General features: G+C 48.2%; 1 protein-coding gene across 5 annotated transcripts in view; it reads right to left on the bottom strand.

Annotated features, from left to right (window-relative positions):
- Positions 1-13,802, bottom strand: part of SBF2 (SET binding factor 2) — a 312,854-nt gene that overhangs the window by 66,540 nt on the left and 232,512 nt on the right. The gene's annotated exons all lie outside the window — the stretch shown is intronic.

Raw genomic sequence — 13,802 nt, 5'->3', positions numbered from 1 at the left:
AGGGTCCGATTTGGTGGGCTGTGCCACTCTGGGTCCGTTTTGGTGGGCGGGGCCACTCAGGGTCTGATTTTTTTTTTAGCGGGGCCACGCTGGGTCCGATTTGGAGGCCAGGGTGGATCAGCCTCCGATTTGGAGGTCGGGGTGGTTCAGCCTCCGATTTGGAGCCTGGGGTCACTCAGCTTTCGATTTGGCGCACCGGCCCTTTAAGACTCATTTCGGTGAGCTGGCCCTTTAAGAATCACTTTAGCGCGTCGACCCTTTAAGAGCCAGTTTGGCTCACTGGGCTTCTAAATCCACTTTGGCGCACATTCTCTCTCAGTGGCATGCGTCATGTGGTGAAGCTAGATTTGCATTTATGCTGTTGGTTTCGCTTTAAGAGCTGAAATTATCTGCCAGAAACGCTGTCCTAGAGAGGTCATGTGAAGTTCGTAGGCGTTGGCATAGCAACTGGGTGTGCCTGCGCATATCAATGAGCTTAACTGCCACCTCACGACTGTCCCATGTTTTCCCTATGGCAACATTTTCCCATTGAAATGCATTGAGGAAAATGTTTTTTCAAACGCAAATTGCGCAAAACCTCCAAATCCGATCTACATGAATAATACTTAGCACACCACTCGTGGACGCTGGCTTCGAAACGAGGCCTCAACGGAGTCTGTGCGTGTAGCAGTTCGGGCCGCATTAATTGCGGAAATCAACTGAATAGTAATAATAATACTAGATGTGTATTTCCTGAAGGAAGTACAGATAGTGGTTTGAAATGGTGCCCGGGCTGCCCCTTTAAGATAGATTTGCCTGCTGCCCCTGCAAGACTTTCAACTCAGGATCCGTTTTAACTGTGGGTGCCTCTCAGGGGCCACTTTGGCCAGTGGGGCCTCTCAGGGTCTGATTTGGTGGGTGGGGCACCTCAGGATCCGATTTGGCGGGCGGGGCCACACTGGGTCTGATTTGGTGGGCGGGGCCACTCTGGGTCTAATTTGGTGGACGTGGCCACTCTGGGTCCAATTTGGTGGGCAGGGCACCTCAGGGTCCGATTTGGTGGGCGGAGCACCTCAGGGTCTGATTTGGTGGGTGGGGCCCCTCAGGGTCCGATTTGGAGGCCGGGGTGGCTCAGCCTCCGATTTGGAGCCTGGGGTCACTCAGCTTTCGATTTAGCACGCTGGCCCTTTAAGACTTATTTCTGTACGCCGGCCCCTTAAGAATCACTTTGGCGCGTCAGCCCTTTAAGAGCCAGTTTGGCGCACTGGGCTTCTAAATCCACTTTGGCGCACATTCTCAGGGGCATGCATCATGTGATGAAGCTAGATTTGCATTTGTGCTGTGGGTTTCGCTTTAAGTGCAGAAATTATCTGCCAGAAACTGTGTCCTGGAAAGGTCATGTGACGTTCGTAGGCGTTGGCATAGTAACTGGGTGTGCTTGCGCATATCAATGAGTATAACTGCCATTTCAATCGCCTCAGGGCATGTTTTGTCTGTGGCAACATTTCCCCATTGAATTGCATTGAGGAAAATGTTTTTTCAAACGCAAATTGCGCAAAAACTACAAATCCGATCGACACGAAAATTACTTAGCACACCTCTCATGGACGCTGGCTTCAAAACGACACCTCAACGGAGTCTGTGCGTGTAGCGATTTGGACCGCATTAATTGCGGAAATCAACTGAATAATAAGAATAAGTTAGCAGCCTTCGGATTACAACATTAATACTAGATGTGTATTTCCTGAAGGAAGTACAGATAGTGGTTTCAAATGCTGCCCAGGCTGCCCCTTTAAGAGAGACTTGCCTGCTGCACCTGCAAGACTTTCAACTCAGGATCCGTTTTAACTGTGGGTGCCTCTCAGGGGCCACTTTGGCCTCAGGGTCCGATTTTGTGGGTGGGGCCCTCAGGGACCGATTTTGTGGGTGGGGCATTTCAGGGTCCGATTTGGTGGGTGGGGCCCCTCAGGGTCCGATTTGGTGGGCGGGGCCCTTCAGGGTCCGATTTGGTGGGCGGGGTCAATCTGGGTCCGATTTGGTGGGCGGGGCTCCTCAGGTTCCGATTTGGTGGGCGGGGCCCCTCAGGTTCCGATTTGATGGGCGGGGCCACTTTGGGTCCGATTTGATGGGCGGGGCCCTTCAGGGTCCGATTTGGTGGGCGGGGTCACTCTGGGTCCGATTTGGTGGGCGGGGCTTCTCAGGGTCTGATTTGTTGGGTGGGGCCCCTCAGGGTCCGATTTGGTGGACGGGGCCCCTCAGGGTCTGATTTGGTGGTTGGGGCCCCTCAGGGTCTGATTTTGTGGCTGGGGCCCCTCAGAGTCCGATTTTGTGGCTGGGGCCCCTCAGGGTCCGATTTTGTGGGTGGGGCCCCTCAGGGTCTAATTTGGTGGGCGGGGCCCCTCTGGGTCTGATTTTCTGGGTTGGGCCCCTCAGGGTCCGATTTTGTGGCCGGGGCCCCTCAGGGTCCGATTTTGTGTCCGGGGCCCCTCAGGGTCCGATTTTGTGGCCGGGGTCCCTCAGGGTCCGATTTTGTGGCCGGGGCCCCTCAGGGTCCGATTTTGTGGCCGGGGTCCCTCAGGGTCCGATTTTGTGGGTGGGGCCCCTCAGGGTCCGATTTTGTGGTTGGGGCCCCTCAGGGTTCAATTTTGTAGGTGGGGTCCCCTCAGGGTCCGATTTTGTGGCCGGGCCCGTCATGGTCCGATTTTGCGGCCGCGGCCCGTCATGGTCCGATTTTGCGGCCGGGGCCCGTCAGGGTCCGATTTTGCGGCCGGGGCCCGTCAGGGTCCGATTTTGCGGCCGGGGCCCGTCAGGGTCCGATTTTGCGGCCGGGGCCCGTCAGGGTCCGATTTTGCGGCCGGGGCCCGTCAGGGTCCGATTTTGCGGCCGGGGCCCGTCAGGGTCCGATTTTGTGGTTGGGGCCCCTCAGGGTCCGATTTTGTGGGTAGGGCCCCTCAGGGTCCGATTTTGTGGGTAGGGCCCCTCAGGGTCCGATTTTGTGAGTGGGGCCCCTCAGGGTCCGATGTTGTGGCCGGATCCCCTCAGGGTCCGATTTTGTGGGTGGGGCCCCTCAGGGTCCAATTTTGTGGTCGGGGCCCCTCAGGGTCCAATTTTGTGGGTGGGGCCCCTCAGGGTCCAATTTTGTGGGTTGGGCCCCTCAGGGTCCGATTTTGTGGGTTGGGCCCCTCAGGGTACAATTTGGTGGGCGGGGCCACTCTGGGTCTGATTTTGTGGGCGGGGCCACTGGGTCCAATTTGGTGGGCGGGGCCACTCTGGGTCCAATTTGGTGAGCTGGGCCCCTCAGGGTCTGATTTGGTGGGCGGGATCTATCAGAGTCCGATTTGGTGGGCGGGGCCCCTCGGGGTCCGATTTGGTTGGCGGGGACCCTCGGGGTTCGATTTGGTGGGCGGGATCCCTCAGGGTTCGATTTGGTGGGCGGGGCCCCTCAGAGTTCAATTTGGTCAGCGGGGACCCTCAGGGTCCGATTTTGTGGTTGGGGCCTTTCAGAATCTGATTTAGTGGGCGGGGCCCCTCAGGGTCCGATTTGGCGGGCGGGGCCCCTCAGGGTCCAATTTGGCGGGCGGGGCCCCTCAGGGTCCAATTTGGCGGGCGGGGCCCCTCAGGGTCCAATTTGGCGGGCGGGGCCCCTCAGGGTCCAAGTTGGCGGGCGGGGCCCCTCAGGGTCCAATTTGGCGGGCGGGGCCCCTCAGGGTCCAATTTGGCGGGCGGGGCCCCTCAGGGTCCAATTTGGCGGGCGGGGCCCCTCAGGGTCCAATTTGGCGGGCGGGGCCCCTCAGGGTCCAATTTGGCGGGCGGGGCCCCTCAGGGTCCGATTTGGTGGATGGGGCCCTTCAGGGTCCAATTTGGTGGGCGGGGACACTGAGTCTGATTTTGTGGGTTGGGCCCCTCAGGGTCCGATTTTGTGGCCGGGGCCCCTCAGGGTCCGATTTTGTGTCCGGGGCACCTCAGGGTCCGATTTTGTAGCCGGTGCCTCTCAGGGTCCGATTTTGCGGTTGGGGCCCCTCAGGGTCCGATTTTTGGGGCCGGGGCCCCTCAGGGTCTGATTTTGCGGGTGGATCCCCTCAGGGTCCGATTTTGCGGGTGGGGCCCCTCAGGGTCCGATTTTGCGGGTGGGGCCCCTCAGGGTCCGATTTTGCGGGTGGGGCCCCTCAGGGTCCGATTTTGCGGGTGGGGCCCCTCAGGGTCCGATTTTGCGGGTGGGGCCCCTCAGGGTCCGATTTTGTGGCCGGGGCCCCTCAGGGTCCGATTTTGTGGCCGGGGCCCCTCAGGGTCCGATTTTGTGGCTGGGGCCCCTCAGGGTCCAATTTTGTGGCTGGGGCACCTCAGGGTCTGATTTTGTGGCTGGGGTCCCTCAGGGTCTGATTTTGTGGGTGGGGCCCCTCAGGGTCTAATTTGGTGGGTGGGGCCCCTCAGGGTGCGATTTTGTGGGTGGGGCCCCTCAGGGTCTGATTTTGTGGGTGGAGCCCCTCAGGGTCCGATTTTGTAGCCGGTGCCTCTCAGGGTCCGATTTTGCGGTTGGGGCCCCTCAGGGTCCGATTTTTGGGGCCGGGGCCCCTCAGGGTCTGATTTTGCGGGTGGATCCCCTCAGGGTCCGATTTTGCGGGTGGGGCCCCTCAGGGTCCGATTTTGCGGGTGGGGCCCCTCAGGGTCCGATTTTGCGGGTGGGGCCCCTCAGGGTCCGATTTTGTGGCCGGGGCCCCTCAGGGTCCGATTTTGTGGCCGGGGCCCCTCAGGGTCCGATTTTGTGGCCGGGGCCCCTCAGGGTCCAATTTTGTGGCTGGGGCCCCTCAGGGTCTGATTTTGTGGCTGGGGTCCCTCAGGGTCTGATTTTGTGGGTGGGGCCCCTCAGGGTCTAATTTGGTGGGTGGGGCCCCTCAGGGTGCGATTTTGTGGGTGGGGCCCCTCAGGGTCTGATTTTGTGGTTGGGGCCCCTCAGGTTCTGATTTTGTGGCTGGGGCCTATCAGGGTCTGATTTTGTGGGCGGAGCCCTTCTGGGTCCAATTTGGTGGGCGGGACCACTCTGGGTCCGATTTGGTGGGCGGGACCACTCTGGGTCCGATTTGGTGGGCGGGGCCCCTCTGGGTCCGATTTGGTGGGCGGGGCCCCTCTGGGTCCGATTTGGTGGGCGGGGCCACTCTGGGTAAGATTTGGAGACTGGGGTCGCTCAGCCTCCAATTTGGAGGCCGAGGTCAAAAAGCCTCTGATTTGGAGGCTGGGGTGGCTCGGCCTCCGATTTGGAGGCCGGGGTGGCTCGGCCTCCGATTTGGAGGCCGGGGTGGCTCGGCCTCCGATTTGGAGGCCGGGGTGGCTCGGCCTCCGATTTGGAGGCCGGGGTGGATCAGCCTCCGATTTGGAGGCCGGGGTGGATCAGCCTCCGATTTGGAGGCCGGGGTGGCTCAGTCTCCGATTTGGTGTGTTGGCCCTTTAAGACTCATTTGGGTGCGCTGGCCCTTTAACAATCACTTTGGCGCGTTGGCCCTTTAAGAGCTAGTTTGGCTGACTGGGCTTCTTTTAAATCCACTTTGGCGCACACATTCTCTCTCAGGGGCATGTGTCATGTGATGAAGCTAGATTTGCATTTGTGCTGTGGGTTTCGCTTTAAGAGCTGATATTATGTGGCAGAGGCTCTGTGCTGTGGTTCAAGTGAAGTTCGTAGGCGTTGGCATAGTAACTGGGTCTGCCTGCGCATATCAATGAGCTCAACTGTCATTTCAATCGCCTCAGGGCACGTTTTGCCATTTCCTATTGAAAAGCATTGGAGACAGTGCATTCCAATGACGGGAAAAAAAATTTTCAAACGCAAATTGCGCAAAAACTACAAATCCGATCGACACGAAAAAGACTTAGCACACCTCTCATGGACGCTGGCTTCGAAACGACACCTCAACGGAGTCTGTGCGTGTAGCGGTTCGGGCCGCATTAATTGCGGAAATCAACTTAATAATAATAATAAGAAGAAGAATAAGTTAGCAGCGTTCGGATTACAATATAGTGGTTTTTTCAAACCACTATAATAAGTTAGCAGCGTTCGGATTACAATATAGTGGTTTTTTCAAAGCACTATAATTATTGGATGGCATCTCTGCGAAAACACCAATGGTGACACCATTGGAAGGCACCTCTATGTAAATAACAATGTGACCTTCTAGGGTAGCAACTGTACGGAAACATCAATGGTGACCTAATTGTATGGAAGCTCTACGGAAACACCAATGGTGATCTTATTGGATGGCATCTCTATGGAAACACCAATGCTGACTTTATTGTATGGTACCTCTATTAACCAGTAATGGTGACTTTATTGGATAAAACCTCTATGGAAACAGTAACGATGACCTTATTGGATGGCTTCCTTATGAAAACACCAATAGTGACTTCATTGGATGGCACCCCTACAGAAACACTAATGGTGACCTTATTGGATGGTTTCTTTATGGAAGCAGTAATGGTGACCTTATTGGATGGCTTCTTTATGGAAGCAGTAATGGTGACCTTATTGGATGGCACCTCTATGGAAGCAGTAATGGTGACCTTATTGGATGGCTTCTTTATGGAAGCAGTAATGGTGACCTTATTGGATGGCTTCTTTATGGAAGCAGTAATGGTGACCTTATTGGATGGCACCTTTATGGAAGCAGTAATGGTGACCTTATTGGATGGCACCTTTATGGAAGCAGTAATGGTGACCTTATTGGATGGCTTCCTTATGAAAACACCAATAGTGACTTCATTGGATGGCACCTCTACAGAAACACTAATGGTGACCTTATTGGATGGCTTCTTTATGGAAGCAGTAATGGTGACCTTATTGGATGGCTTCTTTATGGAAGCAGTAATGGTGACCTTATTGGATGGCTTCTTTATGGAAGCAGTAATGGTGACCTTATTGGATGGCTTCTTTATGGAAGCAGTAATGGTGACCCTATTGTTAGCACATGCTAAAAAGGAAGAAAAAAATGTTTATAAAATGGAAAGAGGGAGGCATATCTAAAGAAGAATATAATGCTGTCTGCAGAACTTGCAGGGCACAAATCAGATTATCTAAAGCTGAAAATGAATTGAGGCTTGCACGAGATGTCAAAAGCAATAATAAAGGATTTTGGCGATATGTCAAAAGTAAAAGAAAAGTCAAAGATGCTATAGGATTTTTACAGGATGAAAATGATGAAATGGTAAGACAGGATGTTGAGAAGGCCGAACTTTTAAATTCCTATTTTGCATCTGTTTTCTCTCAGAAAGGAAATGTAACATCAACTGTTATTCACTGTCCTATTAAGGGAATAGAAGAATCCAGGATATCTATAAACAGAAAGATAGTGAGGAAACACTTAGCTAACCTAAATGAATTCAAGTCTCCAGGTCCAGATGAATTACACCCCAGAGTACTGAAGGAGATAGCAGAAGAAATTTTTGAACCCCTCTCCATAATCTTTGAAAATTCTTGGAGAACAGGAGAAGTGCCAAAAGACTGGAGAAGAGCAAATGTTGTTCCTATCTTCAAAAAGGGGAAGAAGGTGGACCCAGGCAACTATAGGCCGGCGAGTCTGACTTCTATACCAGGAAAGATCTTTGAACAAATTATTAAACAACATGTATGTCAGTACCTGGATAAGAATGAAGTGATCAAACAGAGTCAGCATGGGTTTGTAACTAATAAGTCATGTCAGACTAACTTAATTTCCTTCTATGACGGTATCACTGATTGGGTGGATCAAGGAAATGCTGTAGATATAGTATATCTTGACTTCAGCAAAGCATTTGACAAAGTCTCTCATACAATCCTTATTGAAAAAATGACTAAGTATGGAATGGACAAGGCAACTGTTAGGTGGATTCATAACTGGCTTAGTGATCGGACCCAAAGAGTGGTCGTAAATGGCTGCACATCCAGTTGGAAGAATGTCTCAAGTGGGGTACCACAGGGCTCTGTCCTGGGCCCTGTATTGTTCAACATCTTTATCAACGATTTAGATGAAGGAATTGAGGGTAAACTGATTAAATTTGCTGATGACACAAAGCTAGGAGGGATAGCTAATACTAGAGAAGAGAGAGAGAGGATTCAAAAAGATTTAAATAAACTGGAGAAGTGGGCAGCAACTAACAGAATGGTTTTTAACAGGGAGAAATGCAAAGTACTACATCTGGGCAATAAAAATGAAAAAAGCATATATAGAATGGGAGGAATAGGGCTAAGTGACAACACATGTGAAAAAGACTTGGGTACACTAATAGATCACAGACTGAATATGAGTCAACAGTGTGATGCAGCAGCAAAAAAGGCAAATGCAATTCTAGGATCTATTAACAGAAGCATACAGTCTAGATCACGTGAAGTCATTATTTCCCTCTACTCCTCTTTGGTCAGACCTCATCTGGAATATTGTGTCCAGTTTTGGGCACCACATTTTAAAAAAGACATCAACAAACTGGAGCAAGTTCAGAAAAGAGCGACCAGAATGGTGACCGGTCTGCAAACCCTGTCTTATGAGGAAAGGTTGCAGGATTTGGGATTGTTTAGTTTGCAAAAGAGAAGACTGAGAGGAGACTTAATAGCTGTCTACAAATATCTAAAGGGCTGTCACATTGTAGAAGGATCAACTTTATTCTCATTTGCACAAGGAAAGACTAGAAGCAATGGGATGAAACTGAATGGGAGGAGACACAGATTAGATATTAGAAAAAACTTTTTGACAGTTAGAGTGATCAATGAGTGGAACAGGCTGCCACGAGAAGTGGTGAGTTCTCCTTCAATGGAAGTCTTCAAACAGAGGCTGGACAGACATCTGACTGGGATGATTTAGCGAATCCTGCTTTGAGCAGGGGGTTGGACCAGATGGCCCAGGAGGTCCCTTCCAACTCTACGATTCTATGATTCTATTGGATGGCACCTTTATGGAAGCAGTAATGGTGACCTTATTGGATGGCACCTTTATGGAAGCAGTAATGGTGACCTTATTGGATGGCTTCTTTATGGAAGCAGTAATGGTGACCTTATTGGATGGCACCTTTATGGAAGCAGTAATGGTGACCTTATTGGATGGCATCTTTATGGAAGCAGTAATGGTGACCTTATTGGATGGCTTCTTTATGGAAGCAGCAATGGTGACCTTATTGGATGGCTTCTTCATGGAAGCAGTAATGGTGACCTTATTGGATGGCACCTCTATGGAAGCAGTAATGGTGACCTTATTCGATGGCTTCTTTATGGAAGCAGTAATGGTGATCTTATTGGATGGCACCTCTATGGAAGCAGTAATGGTGACTTCATTGGATATTACCATTACGGACACAGTAATGGTGATCTTATTGGCTGTTACTCTGCTTTTCCAAAAGCAAATAAAGCGCCAAAACCTGCACATATATAATACTGGTTCATGGTAACACTCAGCCGCTTTTCTAATATTTGCAAGAACCACAATCTGCAAATCCTATTCTTGTACATAGGAGGCAGTATTATAGTAGTTATATTATTGCACATAGGAGCAGTATTATAGTAGTTATATTCTTGTACATAGGGGCAGTATTATAGTAGTTATATTCTTGTACATAGGGGAGCAGTATTATAGTAGTTATATTCTTGTACATAGGGGGCAGTATTATAGTAGTTATATTCTTGTACATAGGAGCAGTATTATAGTAGTTATATTCTTGTACATAGGGGAGCAGTATCATAGTAGTTATATTCTTGTACATAGGGGGCAGTATTATAGTAGTTATATTCTTGTACATAGGAGCAGTATTATAGTAGTTATATTCTTGTACATAGGGGGCAGTATTATAGTAGTTATATTCTTGTACATAGGAGCAGTATTATAGTAGTTATATTCTTGTACATAGGGGCAGCATTATAGTAGTTATATTCTTGTACACAGGGAGCAGAATTATAGTACCGTATATACTCGAATATAAGTCGAGATTTTCAGCCCAAAAAATTGGGCTGAAAGTCCCCCTCTCGTCTTATATTCGAGTCATATACAAAGGGGGTCGGAGGGGGCGGATGTGTCAGGTCATACTTACTCGTCCTGACGCTGTGTCTTGAGCCCCCAGCTTCTCCCCGTGCTCTCTCTTCCTGCCTTCAGCGGTCACGTGGTGCCGCTCATTAAAACTCATGAATATGCGCATATTCATGAGTTTTAATGAGAGGTACCACATGACCGCTGAAGGCAGGAAGAGAGAGCGCGGAGAAGCTGGGGGCTCAAGACACAGCGTCAGGACGGGTAAGTATAGCGATACTCACCTGTCCTGCGTCCATGGCTGCTTGCTGCTGTCTGTCATCGGTCAGTGACTTCAGACAGCAGAGGGTGCGGTGACGTGGTTAGTGTGCGCCGCGCCCCCTGCAGTCTGAACGTCACTGACTGATGACGTGGCAGATAGCGGTGAGCAGCCATGGACGCAGGACAGGTGAGAATCTGACACCCAGCGACGGAGAGGTGAGTATGTCATTTTTTTTATTTTTACATGCAGCAGCAGCATGGGGGCAGCATATGGGGGAACAATCTATGGAGCTTCTTATGGGGGCAGCATATGAGGGAACAATCTATGGAGCTTCTTGTGGGGGAAGCAATGAGGGAACAATCTATGGAGCTTCTTGTGGGGGCAGCATATGGGGGAACAATCTATGGAGCTTCTTGTGGGGGCAGCATATGGGGGAATAATCTATGGAGCATTTCCCACCCTAGACTTATACTCGAGTCAATAAGTTCTCCCAGTTTTTTGTGGCAAAATTAGGGGGGTCGACTTATACTCGGATCAACTTATACTCGAGTATATACGGTAGTTATATTCTTGTACATAGGGTCAGTATTATAGTAGTTATATTCTTGTACATAGGGTCAGTATTATAGTAGTTATATTCTTGTACACAGGGGGCAGTATTATAGTAGTTATATTCTTGTACATAGGGGCAGTATTATAGTAGTTATATTCTTGTACATAGGGGCAGTATTATAGTAGTTATATTCTTGTACATAGGGGCAGTATTATAGTAGTTATATTCTTGTACATAGGGGCAGTATTATAGTAGTTATATTCTTGTACATAGGGGCAGTATTATAGTAGCTATATTCTTGTACATAGGGAGCAGTATTATAGTAGTTATATTCTTGTACATAGGAGCAGTATTATAGTAGTTATATTCTTGTACATAGGGGCAGTATTATAGTAGTTATATTCTTGTACATAGGGGCAGTATTATAGTAGTTATATTCTTGTACATAGGGGCAGTATTATAGTAGTTATATTCTTGTACATAGGGGCAGTATTATAGTAGCTATATTCTTGTACATAGGGAGCAGTATTATAGTAGTTATATTCTTGTACATAGGGGCAGTATTATAGTAGCTATATTCTTGTACATAGGGGCAGTATTATAGTAGTTATATTCTTGTACATTGGAGCAGTATTATAGTAGTTATATTCTTGTACATAGGAGCAGTATTATAGTAGTTACATTCTTGTACATAGGGGCAGTATTATAGTAGTTACATTCTTGTACATAGGGGCAGTATTATAGTAGTTACATTCTTGTACATAGGGGACAGTATTATAGTAGTTATATTCTTGTACATAGCGGCATTATTATAATAGGTATATTCTTGCACATAGGAGGCAGTATTATAGTAGTTATATTCTTGTACATAGTGGGCAGTATTATAGTAGTTATATTCTTGTACATAGGAGCAGTATTATAGCAGTTATATTCTTGTACATAGGGGGCAGTATTATAGTAGTTATATTCTTGTACATGGGGCAGTATTACAGTAGTTATACTCTTGTACATAGTGGGCAGTATTATAGTAGTTACAGTGCCTACAAGTAGTATTCAACCCCCTGCAGATTTAGCAGGTTTGATAAGATGCAAATAAGTTAGAGCCTTCAAACTTCACACAAGAGCAGGATTTATTAACAGATGCATAAATCTTACAAACCAAAAAGTTATGTTGCTCAGTTAAATTTTAATAAATTTTAAACATAAAAGTGTGGGTCAATTATTATTCAACCCCTAGGTTTAATATTTTGTGGAATAACCCTTGTTTGCAATTACAGCTAATAATCGTCTTTTATAAGACCTGATCAGGCCGGCACAGGTCTCTGGAGTTATCTTGGCCCACTCCTCCATGCAGATCTTCTCCAAGTTATCTAGGTTCTTTGGGTGTCTCATGTGGACTTTAATCTTGAGCTCCTTCCACAAGTTTTCAATTGGGTTAAGGTCAGGAGACTGACTAGGCCACTGCAACACCTTGATTTTTTCCCTCTTGAACCAGGCCTTGGTTTTCTTGGCTGTGTGCTTTGGGTCGTTGTCTTGTTGGAAGATGAAATGACGACCCATCTTAAGATCCTTGATGGTGGAGCGGAGGTTCTTGGCCAAAATCTCCAGGTAGGCCGTGCTATCCATCTTCCCATGGATGCGGACCAGATGGCCAGGCCCCTTGGCTGAGAAACAGCCCCACAGTATGATGCTGCCACCACCATGCTTGACTGTAGGGATGGTATTCTTGGGGTCGTATGCAGTGCCATCCAGTCTCCAAACGTCACGTGTGTGGTTGGCACCAAAGATCTCGATCTTGGTCTCATCAGACCAGAGAACCTTGAACCAGTCTGTCTCAGAGTCCTCCAAGTGATCATGAGCAAACTGTAGACGAGCCTTGACATGACGCTTTGAAAGTAAAGGTACATTACGGGCTCGTCTGGAACGGAGACCATTGCGGTGGAGTACGTTACTTATGGTATTGACTGAAACCAATGTCCCCACTGCCATGAGATCTTCCCGGAGCTCCTTCCTTGTTGTCCTTGGGTTAGCCTTGACTCTTCGGACAAGCCTGGCCTCGGCACGGGAGGAAACTTTCAAAGGCTGTCCAGGCCGTGGAAGGCTAACAGTAGTTCCATAAGCCTTCCACTTCCGGATGATGCTCCCAACAGTGGAGACAGGTAGGCCCAACTCCTTGGAAAGGGTTTTGTACTCCTTGCCAGCCTTGTGACCCTCCACGATCTTGTCTCTGATGGCCTTGGAATGCTCCTTTGTCTTTCCCATGTTGACCATGTATGAGTGCTGTTCACAAGTTTGGGGAGGGTCTTAAATAGTCAGAAAAGGCTGGAAAAAGAGATAATTAATCCAAACATGTGAAGCTCATTGTTCTTTGTGCCTGAAATACTTCTTAATACTTTAGGGGAACCAAACAGAATTCTGGTGGTTTGAGGGGTTGAATAATAAATGACCCTCTGAATAAACTTTTCACAATTTAAAAAAAAATTAAACAAAGAAATAACATTCTTTTTTGCTGCAGTGCATTTCACACTTCCAGGCTGATCTACAGTCCAAATGTCACAATGCCAAGTTAATTCCGAATGTGTAAACCTGCTAAATCTGCAGGGGGTTGAATACTACTTGTAGGCATTGTATATCCTTGTACATAGGGAGCAGTATTATAGTAGTTATATTCTTGTACATAGGGGCAGTATTATAGTAGTTATATTCTTGTACATAGAAGCAGTATTATAGTAGTTATATTCTTGTAGAGGGGCAGTATTATAGTAGTTATATTCTTGTACATAGGGGGCAGTATTATAGTAGTTATATTCTTGTAGAGGGGCAGTATTATAGTAGTTATATTCTTGTAGAGGGGCAGTATTACAGTAGTTACATTCTTGTACATAGGGGGCAGTATTATAGTAGTTATATTCTTGTACATGGGGCAGTATTATAGTAGTTATATTCTTGCGCATAGGAGCAATATTATATTAGTTATATTCTTGCAAATAGGAGCAGTATTATAGTAGTTATATTCTTGTACATAGTGGGCAGTATT

Source organism: Dendrobates tinctorius, unplaced genomic scaffold (genome assembly GCF_039654945.1).
Source record: "Dendrobates tinctorius isolate UK_male_01 unplaced genomic scaffold, ASM3965494v1 ptg000059l, whole genome shotgun sequence".
In the NCBI taxonomy this organism is placed as follows: domain Eukaryota; kingdom Metazoa; phylum Chordata; class Amphibia; order Anura; family Dendrobatidae; genus Dendrobates; species Dendrobates tinctorius.
This window is presented reverse-complemented; position numbering and strand designations above follow the sequence as displayed.